The sequence below is a fragment of the Delphinapterus leucas genome, chromosome 6, assembly GCF_059928025.1.
Source record: "Delphinapterus leucas isolate spDelLeu-1000000601 "Yukka" chromosome 6, BTC_Dleu_Yukka2, whole genome shotgun sequence".
Lineage (NCBI taxonomy): Eukaryota > Metazoa > Chordata > Mammalia > Artiodactyla > Monodontidae > Delphinapterus > Delphinapterus leucas.
In genome coordinates this window covers 54,855,851-54,871,928 of record NC_143134.1, presented here as the reverse complement: position 1 = coordinate 54,871,928, position 16,078 = coordinate 54,855,851, and the positions used below count along the sequence as shown (strand labels likewise).

Sequence of the window (16,078 nt, the reverse complement as noted above, 5' to 3'; positions counted from 1 at the left end):
TATACTGATAAATAATGAGAACCCTACGAATTAAAACTTTATAGCCAGCTTTAGAATAACATGTTTCATTTTTGTTAAAATTTCAATCACTTCAAAGCCAAACTTTTGTAGGGATAAAGGGAGAAAGGGTGGGTTGGAAAGAATTTATAAACAGTATCTTAGGACTTCATATAACTTCTTACCATTTTTGAAGCAGTTTCATACTTTGAACCTCATAATAAGCCAATGAGATAGAGAAAGGTATATGATTCACAGAATTATCATTATTTTAAGTCCTATAAGCTATTTCTAGGCTTAAAATAGGGTAAGAGAAGCTGGACCTTTCTTCAAGATAAAACTAACTAAAATATCACCTTTCTTCTCTTTTGACTGGAGTTAGTTAGGAAATAAGTGATTGAGGCTAAATGAGAACCAAGTTCTGCCTTTTACCCGGGAGTCATAATTTTTAAATAATTTTAAAACTAGACAATAACAACATAAAGCAACAAAACACTGAAAGAAGTTTAAATTACTACTGAAAATGTCCAACTATTTTCTTTCTGTAGATTGCCTTCCAGTTTGCCTACATGCTCAATTTTCACAGCTGTGTTTTCCTATTTTCTAATATATCATATAGTCTCTTCTACTATTACCCCCAATTTACAAATAAGGTAACAGATTAAATGATCTGTCCGAATTCACGTACACAGTTAGAAAATGACAGGACTTGGACTAGAACGTAGGTCTTTTTGCATTTCATTCTGAAGCTCTTTCTATTACCCCATACTGTCTCAGAGAGGAAAAGATGTCCCAATTAAAAAAAAAAATCCACAAAAGTCTAAACTTAAGAAATAGATCAATTAAGATGTAATCCTTTATTTTACAGAAAGATTTATCACGGTAGGAGTCCTATAAATGTTGAAAATTCCCCTTCTGCACCATCAGACTTAGTCTCTAGCCTTGAGGAGCTCATATATCATTTGCAATTTAACAGAAATCTTACAGAAGAATGTATATTTAGAGGTAAAGGATTTTGGTCAATATCAAGTCAATCAGAAAAGAAAAGAAAACATCTTGGAAACTGTAATGTGAACCAGTGGAGAAAAGATAATTGAAGTTAAAAACAACTCCGCAGAAACACATCAGCAGCCCATGGTGCTCCTGTGTGTAGTTATATAGCCTGTTTATATAAGAAACCTCAGAATATGAAGCACAATTACAAAACACTGTTCCAGTTTTCCATAAGCACAGATGCAGTGGGAAAGCAGGCTGCTTTCAAAACCATGCCCAAGTTCCATATTGGGAATTGTATATGATTTTTAAAAACCTGCCCTGTGACTTAAGATATAAGACAAGTGTTCTCAAAGTACATTGTCAAACTGCATCAAAATAAGGTGCTTGTTAAAAATGAAGATTCCTGAGTCTCAATCAAGACTTATTAAATCAGAATGTCTAGGGGATGGTTTTGGATCTTCATTTTTAACAAGCTCTCCAGTTGACTGATAATGCAACACCAAAGTTTAAAAACCACTGACTGGGCTTCCCTGGTGGCGCAGTGGTTGAGAGTCCGCCTGCCGATGCAGGGGACATGGGTTCGTGCCCCGGTCCGGGAAGATCCCACATGCCGCGGAGCGGCTGGGCCTGTGAGCCATGGCTGCTGAGCCTGCGCGTCCGGAGCCTGTGCTCCGCAACGGGAGAGGCCACAACAGTGAGAGGCCCACGTACCGCAAAAAAAAAAACCCACTGACTTAGAGGAGTTATTGGATACTTTAGAATATTAATTTCTTAGCCTCTCATTTTGATGTTTCTATATCCCAAGTTTTGTTTTTGCCCCCATGATCACTTAAAATAAAAAAGAAGGTTCAGGTGTTTAGCAAATTACTGTAAAACACATTAAGATGTGGAGGATTGATTGAAGTGACCTCAGGGTTCATTTCCATTATGGATCCAGCCATCAGTGGTACTGAGGTCAAGGGGTAGTGGATCTCTCTCAATGGATGTAGATGAGGGTAAAATGGAAGTCTGAAAAAGGCAGAAGCAGCCCAAACAAACTCACGAAACAAGTTTTTAGAACAAAGTTATAGGTTAAAAAAGTATTAAATAACAGCAGTTCCTAGAATAGACTGAATGTCCCAGCCTATTGACTCTGCACCGATTTTCTTTACTAGCAAGATAAAGAATGAATAAGGTGATGTGGATCTCTGTTTTTAGCTACAGCTATTGTGTGGGTTCTTAAAAGTTTTCATGGGCAATATTAGCTTACACAATGACCCTTCAGGGCTGATGTTCTATGCATTTATTTCTGGCTGATAACTTCAAGAATTCAAAGAACAAAACAAGGTGATGAATACACAAACCATCAAGATTGAGATGATAAATCTGTAGAACTTCAGATTAGGAAAGTAGCATAATATTGCTTAAGGTACTTACCATACTGAATTTTAAATGATGTCTCTAAACTAATTATCCTCAGGTATCAATGGAACTTTTATAAGACTTGTAGACTAAAACTACCATACTTTGTGCTATGTATTTTTGTTAAATTCACAGCTCAGATTAATATACTCTGAGGCAAGACAAAAATGTATAATACACAGTTTCTGGATGTTATAATACCATGAGCAACAATAAATGAGTCATGGGCTTTCCTGGTGGCGCAGTGGTTAAGAATCCGCCTGCCAATGCAGGGGACACAGGTTCAAGCCCTGGTCCCAGAAGACCCCACATGCCACAGAGCAACTAAGCCCGTGCGCCACAACTACTGAGCCTGTGCTCTGGAGCCCACGAGCCACAACTACTGAGCCCACGTACCACAACTACTGAAGCCAGCGCGCCTAGAGCCCATGCTCCACAACAAGAGAAGCCATTGCAACAAAAAGGCCGCACACCACAAAGAAGAGTAGCCCCCGCTCGCCACAACTAGAGAAAGCCCATGCACAGCAACGAAGACCCAACGCAGCCAAAAATAAATAAATTTATAAAAAAATAAATAAGTCATGAGTAGTGACTGCTATTTCTTGGAAAAGCATCAAAATTAAAATAAAATTTAGTTTATTAAAAGCAAAACGTTTTACTAAAACTTCAATGCTTAAAAAACATGATCAGCAAACAGTATTTGTTAAATACTTTGATTCTGTAAAGTGAATCTGTAAAAGTTGCTTTTAAAAGAGATCTACAGACAACGAGCAACTCTAGAAATAAAAGAAGATAGAGGAGTAAGAACTAACCCAGAGAGAAGAATTTGAGATATTGGACAATTAATTCCTTGGCCTTTTGAGATCTCTGTGCCTTAACAAAGAATTCCATGTGTGCTATAGTTCTGGCAACGCAGTTCCACACATTCCATGGCTGATTACCTGTTTCTAGCTAAAGAAAAGTTAACTTTTTTTCCTTGGTAGTAAAATAAAATTTGTTGGGTGTCTACTACTACTACACATACCTCAGAAATTTTAGACACTAACTTAGACACAAAGTAAGAATTATCTGGCTAAAATATCTCATTTCTTAGTCTCAAGAATCCTGAGGGGTTAGTAGTATTATCCTCATTTTGCAATTGAGAAAACTGTAGCTCAAAGGTTAAATGACTGTCCGAGAACACACCATAGGCAATACCGGTGGTGAGATTCGAACATAAGTTTTATTCTGAAGCCCATGCTTTTCTCACCATGATTTGCTGAGTTCCATGAGTCTGTGGACCCAATGATCTATATAGTCATCCCTTGGTGTACGTGGGGGATTGATTCCAAGAGTCCCCATGGATACCAAAATCCATGGATGCTCAAGTCCCTTATATAAAATGGTGTAGTATAGCTGGCTCTCTGCATCTGCATGCTCAACAAACTTTGGATCAAATTTCAGTCTGAATACAGAGGACTGACTGTATGTTGGGACTGTTTTAAGGAGTTAGGTTTGCAGGCACAGAACGGTTTTACCAAAACCATTCAAAATGGGAAGAGACTGACATCTCTCCAGCATAATAAAATCAGGGTGGAGTCTCAAAAATATGCATTAAGGGACTACTATGTGTCAGGCTCTGGGGATACTGTGGTTGATCAAGATACAAGGTCCCTAACTTCCAAGGGGCTTACATTCTAACAAGGGAGATAAAGATACTCAACAAGCCAACAAATGTGTTTCAGATGGTGACCAATGTTTTGAAAACATATGGCAGGGTACAGGCATGAAGGGTGACTATGGTATGTGACAGCTGTTTTAAAGAGTGGTCAAGGAAGGCTTCCCTGAGGAGGTGATGTCCTCGCTAAGACCCAAATGAAGAGAAAGAGGCAGGAACATCCTGGATGTGTTCAAGGATCAGCCAGAAAGGCAGTGCGGTGAAAATGAAGTGACTCAGAGTATGGCAGGAGAGGTCAGGGAGGTGAGAGGTGCCATGTAATGGAAACCCACATCCAAGAAAGGGTACACGTCCGGAGCAGTGCGTGGAGGAGTGGCACGCAGGTGGCGATGGCTGCTGTCAGACAAGAGAGGTGGCAGTATGCTGGCATAGCAGGCTCTCAGTTCAACAGCTATGCCAGCATCTTGCCTCCTCTCCAGTTCCAAGTTACAGGGGCAGCACCATGCCTCTTCGATGTTTTACTTTTCCAGAATCTTCCCTTCCACCTGAGGGAGGGAAAACACACTCATTAATTGAAAATGCAAACTGGTTTCTGAACATTACAACACAATCTTCTTAGAGCATCCAATTCTGAAGATGTAGTTAAGCACAGGAAGGTTGTGGCTAGTTTCTTTTTTTCATGGCCTTTGATCTAAAATGAGTCCTGAGAATGTTTACTGACTGCTTGTGAAACGACGGGGGGAAAATGCTGACAAAAATTTTAAGTCAGTAAAGTCTGAAGTTGATGACAGTTAATTATAGGTTATTACCACTATATTCACAGTCCACGGTACATCCCAGTGACTCTCAGTACAGTTTTATTTTTACTCTAATAACTCTCTTGGTCAATTTCTGCCACTCAGATGTACTCAAACAATAACAAACTGTCACCCTGCAATGTGTAGTTCACTGCTTTATGTGCTCTTAAAAATAGTGCCCCTTTGAGCCAGTTAACTCCCAGCTGGGAACTTAATCCACAAGAACATTTGCAAAAGCACCAGTATCATGTCCAAAGATGTTCACTGAAACACTGTTTTTAATAGCCAAAGAACTAGAAACAACCTGAATGTCCATCAGTATGATTGATATTGGCTAAATTATGATTATAAGTTATGATATAGCCTCACAATAAAGTACTTTGTCATTCTTACAAACTATTATGGCATAAGAATAATGACACGGTGTATGAGAACTTTTGTGTCAGTGAAAAAGTATGTATAATCATACACATATCCTGGGGTGCACATATAAATTTTTTCTTGAAGGGTACATGAGTGATTTATTATTTTAACTAATGTTTTATTATTTTAAAAGTAATTGGATGACAGGATTATAAATTATTTTTGTTTTCCTCTTTATATACATTTCTAATAAAAATACTAATAAATATTACTTACAAAAAAATGAACCTAAGATATACCCACATAAACATAAAACATTTCGCTGCATAGTGCTACCAAGGTACAGATAAGAAAGAATCACTTTCACTTAAACTTGACTAATATCAATTGCATTTGCCAGAAACAAAAGTTCACTGTTCCCTAAGCCTGGAGCTAGGCATATACAGACACATTCACTTATACATGTGCACTATGTGGCACACACTTCTAGTGGGAGGACAGGAGGTAATGAGGGTTCTATAGCACAAGACCCTGTAAACATTGTCCTGGAGCTAGAGAACTGGTGGAAGAGGTACTAATTGACTTCCTAGAGTACAATTCAACTTGATCATGATCTATTAATGTAAAGGTATTTAGGAATTTTTGGTCCATTTTTGGTTCATCAAGTACAGAACATCAGTTCAAAATTAATGGTAAATACAATATAGCTTAGGTTACAAAATGCACCACTGAATTAAGAAGATTTAATTAAATCAAATTTCTTCCAAAAGTTTAGTCTTTTTAAAATATTCCTAATATTCATAATTGAGAGGAAGATGTAGATTGCCATCATTTTGGAAGGAAGAGACTACATATTTGAAAACAATAATTCCTTGTGACTTTTTCAGATCCATTTTGCATATGCGAAAGAAAACTGAATGCTAGCAACTATGTGATTTACCAGTCAGATGCAGTAGATACAGCAGATACCTAAGAAGTCATACAGGCTATTTTAAATGAAGATCACTTAAAGGGAAAAGCTAGGATAATGCAATAACCTGCCCCATGTTCCTCTTCCTTATTTACTTGCATTTTTTAAAAATAAGATGAAACTTACTTTTGTAAGTTATCAAATAATTGTTCAATTTATAATTTAAAAGTCTAGAACAAGATCATGCCCTTCCCCTATTAAAGAAGTTGTTGCTGTTAAAACCTGGGTCCTTTTGTTAATTTCTCTGATGTATTCAGGGAAGATGGCTTCCATCAGACACTGGTAAAATGCACCTCCTCACCACATACACCTCAGACAAATTTCTTGCAAAAATATAGCCTAACCATGAATTATGTTACAACTGGAAAGCAAAAAAATATTATGGGTACCTGATTATAGCCTTTGGCAGTTAAGGTTAAACTTTGAAAAATACTGTCAATGAAATGCCCTGGAGAGAATGCAGCGCCTATTTATAATTTTTTTCCTAAAAGAAGAATAAAAATATTTTTTTTTCTTCTTTTTTTGCGGTACGTGGGCCTCTCACTGTTGTGGCCTCTCCCGTTGCGGAGCACAGGCTCCGGACACGCAGGCTCAGCGGCCATGGCTCACGGGCCCAGCTGCTCCGCGGCATGTGAGATCTTCCCGGACCGGGGCACGAACCCGTGTCCCCTGCATTGGCAGGCAGACTCTCAACCCCTGTGCCACCAGGGAAACCCTAAAAATAATTTTTAAAAACACCTCAAACCTACTAAACCTTTTTGTAGTAAAATTAACAAAATAAAGTTTAAATTATAGAACTTTCAAACTATTTTAACTAACTTTAAATTCATTTAAAATGAATAATCTGATTTCATTTTGTGAATAACTGATTTATAACCATTCTGGCAGCAAATCCAGCATGTCTCAGACATGAGTGGGACAGGAGGCAGTTAGCTATACCAGCCCCCATTAGTACACAGATATAAAGAATGAGAACAACTCAATCACAGAAAAAAAGAAAAATGGTGTAACTAGAGCTGGAATACAATCTACTTTTTTTTCAGAGCTGGAATACAATCTACTTAACACTTCATTAAAAGAAAAGTTTTCTAAAAGTGGCTGGAGGTAGGGGGCTGATTATGTATAAAGAGCTAGAATGTCCTATTTTTCAAGTACAGTATTATGGAAAAATTTGTGGTCCAATCAAGAACGTAACTGTGGGGAAAAAATAACATTCACTGAATGTGTTGGTATTGCTTTTGGGAACAGACAATTTGACAGGATGTGCTTAAAGCTACTCCCCAACTGATAGAAGCCAGATGTGTGTCTGCCCTGCATCTGGGGGACTGCAAGAAAGAAAAGGGTATAGTTATACATATATATAATTATATATATATATATTTATTTATAGAGTTATATATATTTAATTATATATAATTATATAAACTATATGGAAAAAATAAGAAATAAGACTATATAAATATATATTATACATTTTAATTTAGAAATATTAATAAAACACAACTGAATATCTGTATCAGGCATCACAAACAACCCCCATGCTGCAACCACTAAATTAAAGATAAACTGGCAGAAAGGGTTGGGTTTTTATTCCTTGCCCTCCCCATTAGCCCCTGGCTTTCCTGCTGGAATATCTCATACTCCCCTCTGCCAGTCCAATGTCCACCTCCCCACACACACATATACTGTGGCACCTACCAGGCTTGTTCTCCCTCAAAGAACTCCATTCCCCCAAATTACAGTCCTCTATCCATTCTAAACTGCCTTTCCTCTTTGCATAAGTTCTCTGTGGGAATGAGAAAGAAGAAATCTATCCCTTCATTATAGGAATTTAAGACAAACTGCAAATGGTTCAAAGGCTTAAGCCTTTAAGGGGACCTGACTTCTTTAGGAGATGAGTATTATACAAAATTAATTTTTAATGAGAAGATACGGAAGATGGTTTTAATAGGGGGATCACTATCCTACAACTTCCTGCCTAAAATAGGCCAAGATTAAATCATTGACCATTTTCCCAAATTCATGTAAAGCCAGTGAGAAAGGAAGGTGGGGGGGGAGAACCAATTCTCTTGAGAAAACGGTATATACTTTTACATTTTTTCCCCTTTTTAACCCTCAGAAAGGCGGTTGCAGTGGGTATTATTATCCTCTTAATTATCTCAAGGAAACAGACGGAAGTTAACCTACCAATAATTCCATTACTTTATTTGTTGGCATCTATTATATGCTAAACATTGTGCTGAAGACAGGTCTCCGTCCATAGTGAGTTACCCAAGTTGGGGGAGGGGTAAACCCTTAACACATTATATGTCTCAACTTACTTTGGTAAGTCCTATGATCAGTTATGCACAAAGTGTATTAAGAGAAAACATAGCATTGTGATGGATTACAATTTACGGCCTCAATTCTCCTTGTATTCGCATTCTGGCCATGTAACTTTGCAGTACCCATTCTGACTCTGGAGTTATTAGCTGTGTAATTCACTTTAGTCAACTTGTTACGTTAGCAAGACAGGATGCAAGCAGAGCTTAAAAAGCACTGTGAGACTGTGCTTGCCTGCTCTTTCCTGAGCCTTAGCCATCACTATGAGAACACACCTAGACTACTCTACTGAAAAATAAGACACATAGTGCAAAGTCTCCCCGGTCGTCCTAGCCAAGGCCAGCCTAGATCAGTCAATAGCCTGCCCTGACACGTGAGCATGCCTAACCAAGATGAACAGAGCTGCTTAGCTGACCACCCCAACGTGTAAGCAAAAAAACACTTCTGCCGAACTCCTTGGATTTTTTTTCTGGTTGTTTGCTATGCAGCATTATTGCTTGACAATAAGTGACATAAATAATGATTAAGACTATGTGCTCTGGATTTAGGCTGACAGGGTCAAAATTATCCTGAGAGCAGTGTAGGCCATGTTTGTTCAAGCCATCCATTTCACTAAAGTCATAGCGAAGTCAACAGACACCCAAGTTCCTTCCAGCACTCTGCTGGTAAATTGTAGGATTTCAGTGAATATTAATAAATGAGTAAACTTTGATCAACCACTGTTTTGCTAGATGGTGGGTTCCTTGAGGATAGACGGCAAGTCTCATTTATCTCTGCATCCCCAGGACACAACGTGATACAAGGCCTTCAGCAGAAAGGTCAGTCAGTATTTGTTGAATAAGAGAATAGTAAGGATTTGGGTTATTTTATCAAATCAATGGGAAGCTGCCAAAGAGCTGTAAGGAAGCAAAATGAGAAGCTTTGTGTTTTTAAAAACACAATTTTTTTCCTAAGTTTCAACACTTTTTATCTCTTTATTTTTAAGACTTGTGATGTGGCAAGATGACTCTGGCTGCTCTTTAGTAGTGAATGGACAAAGGGGCCAGAACGGATTAACAGAGACCAGCTGGCAGCCACGAAGGTTGTCCAGTCAGAGATGGTGTCAGCTTGGATTAGAAGAAAAAAGAACACAGATTCTAGATATATTTGGGAGGCACAATAGAAAAAACTTGCTTCTGGGCTTAAGGAAATAGAAGAACCAAGAAAAAAACCCAGTTTCCTGGTCTGTGCTCCTAGATGGGCATCGGTGACTTTCACTGAAATAGGGAACTCTGAAAGAGGACAAATATTTTAAAAATGTAGACTCCTAATTAGAGAGATCTTGAGTTAATCCCAGTATAAAGCTACCATCTGGAAATTCAATTTAAAGAATCTGTGGTATCAATTTACTTCAAGATTGATGTTCCTTGAACAGTAAATTGTAACCTGTTGCACTAGAAAAGTTCATCTGCCTTATGTGGCCAAAGTGATCTGAAGGAAAGCCATGCTGCGTCTTGGTTAGAGGACAAAATACAACCCTGCTGTGGAAACTTCTTGAACTATATTAAACCTTTAAAGGAAATTAAGCTTAAGGAAGAAAAGAGTGTATGTGACACATTTGAAATCAGTTTTAGAGACTAAGGGTGAATCCTTTCCTGCTTAACTAACTTTCCATGGACCTAAAAATTGAACTAGACTTTACAGCGCTCCATAAACACAAAGTATGCACTCTTACTTTGCTCCCTTTCATTCATCTTAAACTCCATATTCCTAGAATTTCAGTTAATGCAATTATTTTTAAAAATCTAATTGTTTAAGGTCATGATTCAATTATCCTTTTGAATACTGCTATTGCCACCATACTGTGGTCTACACCAGTGTAAAAGCATTGGCTTGATTTGGTAAATGGCATCTTTTCCTAAAGATTTTAGTCCTTAATCAAGCCCTTAAAACATGTCCTTTATTAAATTAAAATGTTTATTTTACAATAGGGTCATTACTTTATTTGAGTATGAGTCATTCTATTTTCTCTTGATTTCATGGCCATGGACTGCCACCCCAATCCTAGCTAGTTACCTAAGATTGTGTGCTATTGGCCTTAAAGGGGTTATGAGAGACTGGGGATAGAACCATGCAAACCTATCAACACTTCTAGAAAGACACCAGAGCATTCTGATGGTGGGTGAGCAATATTTTCATGTGTGAAAATGTAGAGAAGGTGGAGCTGTTGTGAGTCACACACGAGGTGAGTGACTTACCAGTAATATATGATACCTCTGAAAGCCCAGCCAAGGGGACCCTTTAACCACTGGATAGCCGTCACCCTTAAAGATCTGGTATAGTGCATACCTTAAAAAACAAAATCTTATAAAAATATTGAATCACTATGCTGTACACCTGAAACTAATATACTATTGTAAATCAACTACACTTCAGTAAAAAATCTTTATAATGGTTGAGTTTCCCATTAAATTCATATCCTAGATCCTCCAAAGCCTTAACCAAAGGGAGGATGAATTTAGAATTTATTAAGTGTCAAACACTTTACATCTATTCTGTGATTAAATCCTAACTCCAAACTGAAGAGTTGTTGAGGAAAATTATCTCCATTTTGTGCATGAGGAAACTAAACCTCAGAAAGGTTAAGTAACTAGTTAATAATCACATTGCTAGTAAATGTTACAGGCAGAATCAGCATGTCTTCCCCCATACACTGTATCTGTGCTCGCATACTGAATTCTAGCTTCACCAGCTTTATTTCCTACTTAACAACATGGCTCTCCCTTTGCAGCTAGATTCATCTCACCATCTCCATAGCATGCCAGATCCACCCCCAGATCCACTGTGTTCACACCATTTCTTCTGTCCCTGAAATATTCTTCTAAATGATTTTTCTGCTTCATGATTCCAAAAGGATCCATCCAAAAGGAAGCATTCTGAACTCAAAAAATTATCCACCAAGTTGATTCACAGCAAATCTATAAAGGACTCAGTCTTCTTCAGTAATCTTTTGGACACCGTCTAAACATAATAAAAATATAAAACATGCTAGATGTTTACCTGTGAGCCAACTAGCACCAAATTCAGACATAAAGAACACATTACAGGGGAATCGTCCAAGTAATCCAAAAACCAAAGGCTCTCAAATATCTCCATCACCTGTAAGCGGTGGAGAATGCTTAGCCTTAGAATGCTAAGTCTCCAGCCCTTTGCAAGTATTGTTCCCTAAAGCCTATTAACCCCCTCCTAACACGCCCCTTGGTCTCCCTAGAAAACCAGAATTCATCTTCAAGACTGCTCAGGTAGTGTCTTGCTGCTGTTGCTGCTGCTGCTGTTAAATGCCCTTTTCTAACAAAGGAACAGACTGAGGAATGCTAAGTTATATTTACTGGAGGTTGTTTTTTTGTTTTATTTTGTTTTTTAATGGTCCCTTGCAGGTAATTTTGGTGCTACTGGAAGGCACATTGACAAACTGGGCCCAAGCCGTGTATACTTTTGCTCAAATTAAAATCCAATGCCCTAAACCGCTAATGATGATGGGGCAGTTTTCAGACCCAGAGATTACCAAGGCTCCAAGAAGAGCTGGATTCCAGAAGGGGACTTTAGGAAGGAATATGGCCTGACTACGTCAAGGAGACTGGAGTAAAGGTCACAGTGCACAGGCCGCAAGTAACCTGGGGTAGGAGGTGGCGAGGTGGACGGCCTGTAGGAGAGAAAAGCAGTGACAGCAACAACAATGCTTACCATTTGTTTCTACTCTGTGCGGATACCATGCTAGGCTTTCATATACATTACTGGACTATTTCCAATCCTCCCAAAAGTCCTGCAAGGTCACACCAGCATTTCTATTTTATTCTCTTTATAGAGAATGTGCAAAATTGATGCTTTATAACCCAACTCTGATTCATGAAAAGGAGTTCTGCTTTGTTTAAGAACAAAATACCAGCTTTTCCTTTGCACCTTTTCCAGCTGTGCTACCCTTTCGCTAAATATATCTCCAAGTTCTTGTCTAGGGCTAAAATTTTCATTTTAATACCTGCCAAGGGAAGATAAATATTAATAGATGTTAAACAAGAATCAGAGTAAATGTGTGTATTTTTAGATATTTCCTCTAAACAACTCGAGCTGCTCTGGAAATACTTATTAAAGTGTATAAATCATCTTCCTAGTAAATGCTTACAAAAAACTCAAATAAGCTCAAGGAAAAAAAGAGAAAAAATGGAGAACAAAAGAAAACCTGGAGAACCAAAGACACAAGACCAGCTTCAGTGAGGAGGAGGCAAGTCCAAACAGTAATGAACTTGGCAGTGCAATGAAGAGGCTGCCCTCTGGGCCACAGAAGCAACATCATACTTAAACTGTCATCACTAGCCTTTTATGCTACTCTTTCTGCCAGCTTTTGGTAATCTGATACAACCACAGGAAAAAGTGCTTATCCCCCCAGATGGTGAGGAAGCCCCTGCCCTCGAGATTTTTGTTTTTCATAGGACTGGGTATATATTACTACAAATATGTTTATCTTTTATTACAATGAAGATCCATTTACATATTCCTAATTATGTTTCTGCTAATATTGACAGGAATTATATTTTACTAAAAGACCTACGTCTTGATTACTGACGTCAGCCTGAGAATGTTCACTCAAAAATGCAAGAAACACAAAATCAAAATTTCATTTCCTGATGACAGTCATTAATTAGTATGTAGCGTTCTAAGGCAAATAAACACGTTACACTTTTAAGACAATTATAAGAAGAGTCTTTGCCTTATTAATTTACAATTAGCTTTCTCTCCTACAGACATAACTTGTGCTGGGATTTTAGCAAGATAAAATACTTAAAAAGGAATGGAGAATGCTTTAACTAGATGATTTCAACTTTGGTTCTATCATGTTTGATATCCAGAAGAAAATGCAAACTATTCCATTTACTGTATTGCAAAGTATCTGCTACTGCAAGGACGATGACATTTTAAAGATCTGAAACAAAGAACTAGGCTGGATTGTTCTGAGAAGAAGCAAATAGGAGACAAGGCACTTTTCAAACACAATGGGATGGTTAGAACAGACCCAGGGACACATGGATATCAAAAGAAAGTTAGTAAAAAGAAAATGTAAAACAAAAAAACACAACTCATTACGCTTCATTTAAAATATTACATAGTGAATAATGAAAATGTCTTCATATAATAAATTATAGAGTTTCACATTTAAACCTTCATATTTACTGAAAGAGAGAAATGTATATTTTTAGAAATACTATTCTATTTAAATTATGCCTTAGAAATCCTACTAAAAATTTACTCTGAAACCCCAAAGTTAGCAGAAGGAAAGAAACCATAAAGATCAGATCAGAAATAAATGAAAAAGAAATGAAGGAACGATAGCAAAGATCAATAAAACTAAAAGCTGGTTCTTTGAGAAGATAAACAAAATTGATAAACCATTAGCCAGACTCATCAAGAAAAAAAGGGAGAAGACTCAAAGCAATAGAATTAGAAATGAAAAAGGAGAAGTAACAACTGACACTGCAGAAATACAAAAGATCATGAGAGATTACTACAAGCAATTCTATGACAATAAAATGGACAACCTGGAAGAAATGCACAAATTCTTAGAAATGCACAACCTGCCAAGACTGAATCAGGAAGAAATAGAAAATATGAACAGACCATTACAAGCACTGGAATTGAAACTCTGATTAAAAATCTTCCAACAAACAAAAACCCAGGACCACAGAGTTTCACAGGCAAATTCTATCAAACATTTAGAGAAGAGCTAACACCTATCCTTCTCAAACTCTTCCAAAATATAGCAGAGGGAGGAACACTCCCAAACTCACTCTACGAGGCCACCATCACCCTGATACCAAAACCAGACAAGGATGTCACAAAGAAAGAAAACTACAGGCTAATATCACTGATGAACATAGATGCAAAAATCCTCAACAAAATACTAGCAAACAGAATCCAACAGCACATTAAAAGGATCATACACCATGATCCAGCGGGGTTTATTCCAGGAATGCAAGGATTCTTCAATATATGCAAATCAATCAACGTGATACACCATATTAACAAATTGAAGGAGAAAAACTATATGATCATCTCAATAGATGCAGAGAAAGCTTTTGACAAAATTCAACACCCATTTATGATAAAAACCCTGCAGAAAGTAGGCATAGAGGGAACTTTCCTCAACATAATAAAGGCCATATATGACAAACCCACAGCCAACATCGTCCTCAATGGTGAAAAACTGAAACCATTTCCACTAAGATCAGGAACAAGACAAGGTTGCCCACTCTCACCACTCTTATTCAACACAGTTTTGCAAGTTTTAGCCACAGCAATCAGAGAAGAAAAGGAAATAAAAGGAATCCAAATTGGAAAAGAAGAAGTAAAGCTGTCACTGTTTGCAGATGTCACTGTTTGCAGATGACATGCAGATACTATACATAGAAAATCCTAAAGATGCTACCAGAAAACTCCTAGAGCTAATCAATGAATTTGGTAAAGTAGCAGGATACAAAATTAATGCACAGAAATCTCTGGCATTCCTATCACTAATGATGGAAAATCTGAAAGTGAAATTAAGGAAACACTTCCATTTACCATTGCAACAAAAAGAATAAAATATCTAGGAATAAACCTACCTAAGGAGACAAAAGACCTGTATGCAGAAAATTATAAGACACTGATGAAAGAAATTAAAGATGATACAAACATATGGAAAGATATACCATGTTCTTGGATTGGAAGAATCAACATTGTGAAAATGACTATACTACCCAAAGCAATGTACAGATTCAATGCAATCCCTATCAAACTACCAATGGCATTTTTCACAGAACTAGAACAAAAAATTTCACAATTTGTATGGAAACCCAAAAGACTCCGAAGAGCCAAAGCAATCTTGAGAATGAAAAATGGAGCTGGAGGAATCAGGCTCCCTGACTTCAGACTATACTACAAAGCTACAGTAATCAAGACAGTATGGTACTGGCACAAAAACAGAAATATAGATCAATGGAAGAGGATAGAAAGCCCAGAGATAAACCCACGCACATATGGTCACCTTATCTTTGATAAAGGAGGCAGGAATGTACAGTGCAGAAAGGACAGCCTCTTCGATAAGTGGTGCCGGGAAAACTGGACAGGTACATGTAAAAGTATGAGATTAAATCATTCCCTAACACCATACACAAAAATAAGCTCAAAATGGATTAAAGAGCTAAACATAAGGCCAGAAACTATCAAACTCTTAGAGGAAAACATAGGCAGAACACTCTATGACATAAATCACAGCAAGATCCTTTTTGACCCACCTCCGAGATAAATGGAAATAAAAACAAAAACAAACAAATGGGACCTAATGAAACTTCAAAGCTTTTGCACAGCAAAGGAAACCATAAACAAGACCAAAAGACAACCCTCAGAATGGGAGAAAACATTTGCAAATGAAGCGACTGACAAAGGATTAATCTCCAAAATTTATAAGGAGCTCATGCAGCTCAATAACAAAATACAAACAACCCAATCCAAAAATGGGCAGAAGGCCTAAATAGACACTTCTCCAAAGAAGATATACAGACTTCC

General features: G+C 37.6%; 2 protein-coding genes across 13 annotated transcripts in view; both read right to left on the bottom strand.

The window, feature by feature from the left end:
- Nucleotides 1-16,078, bottom strand: part of LOC149748941 (uncharacterized) — a 151,364-nt gene that overhangs the window by 111,928 nt on the left and 23,358 nt on the right. The window lies entirely within an intron of this gene.
- IFNE (interferon epsilon) overlaps nucleotides 1-16,078 on the bottom strand; it is a 65,296-nt gene that overhangs the window by 33,469 nt on the left and 15,749 nt on the right. For 9 of the 12 annotated variants that reach the window (XR_016393545.1, XR_016393546.1, XR_004024628.2 and 6 more), the window contains exon 1: nucleotides 1-16,078. This exon is cut by the window's left edge; it is cut by the window's right edge and continues 15,749 nt beyond it. The gene's annotated coding sequence lies outside the window, so the exon portion shown is untranslated. The other 3 variants (XM_089913137.1, XM_089913140.1, XM_089913139.1) reach the window with 1 other exon arrangement.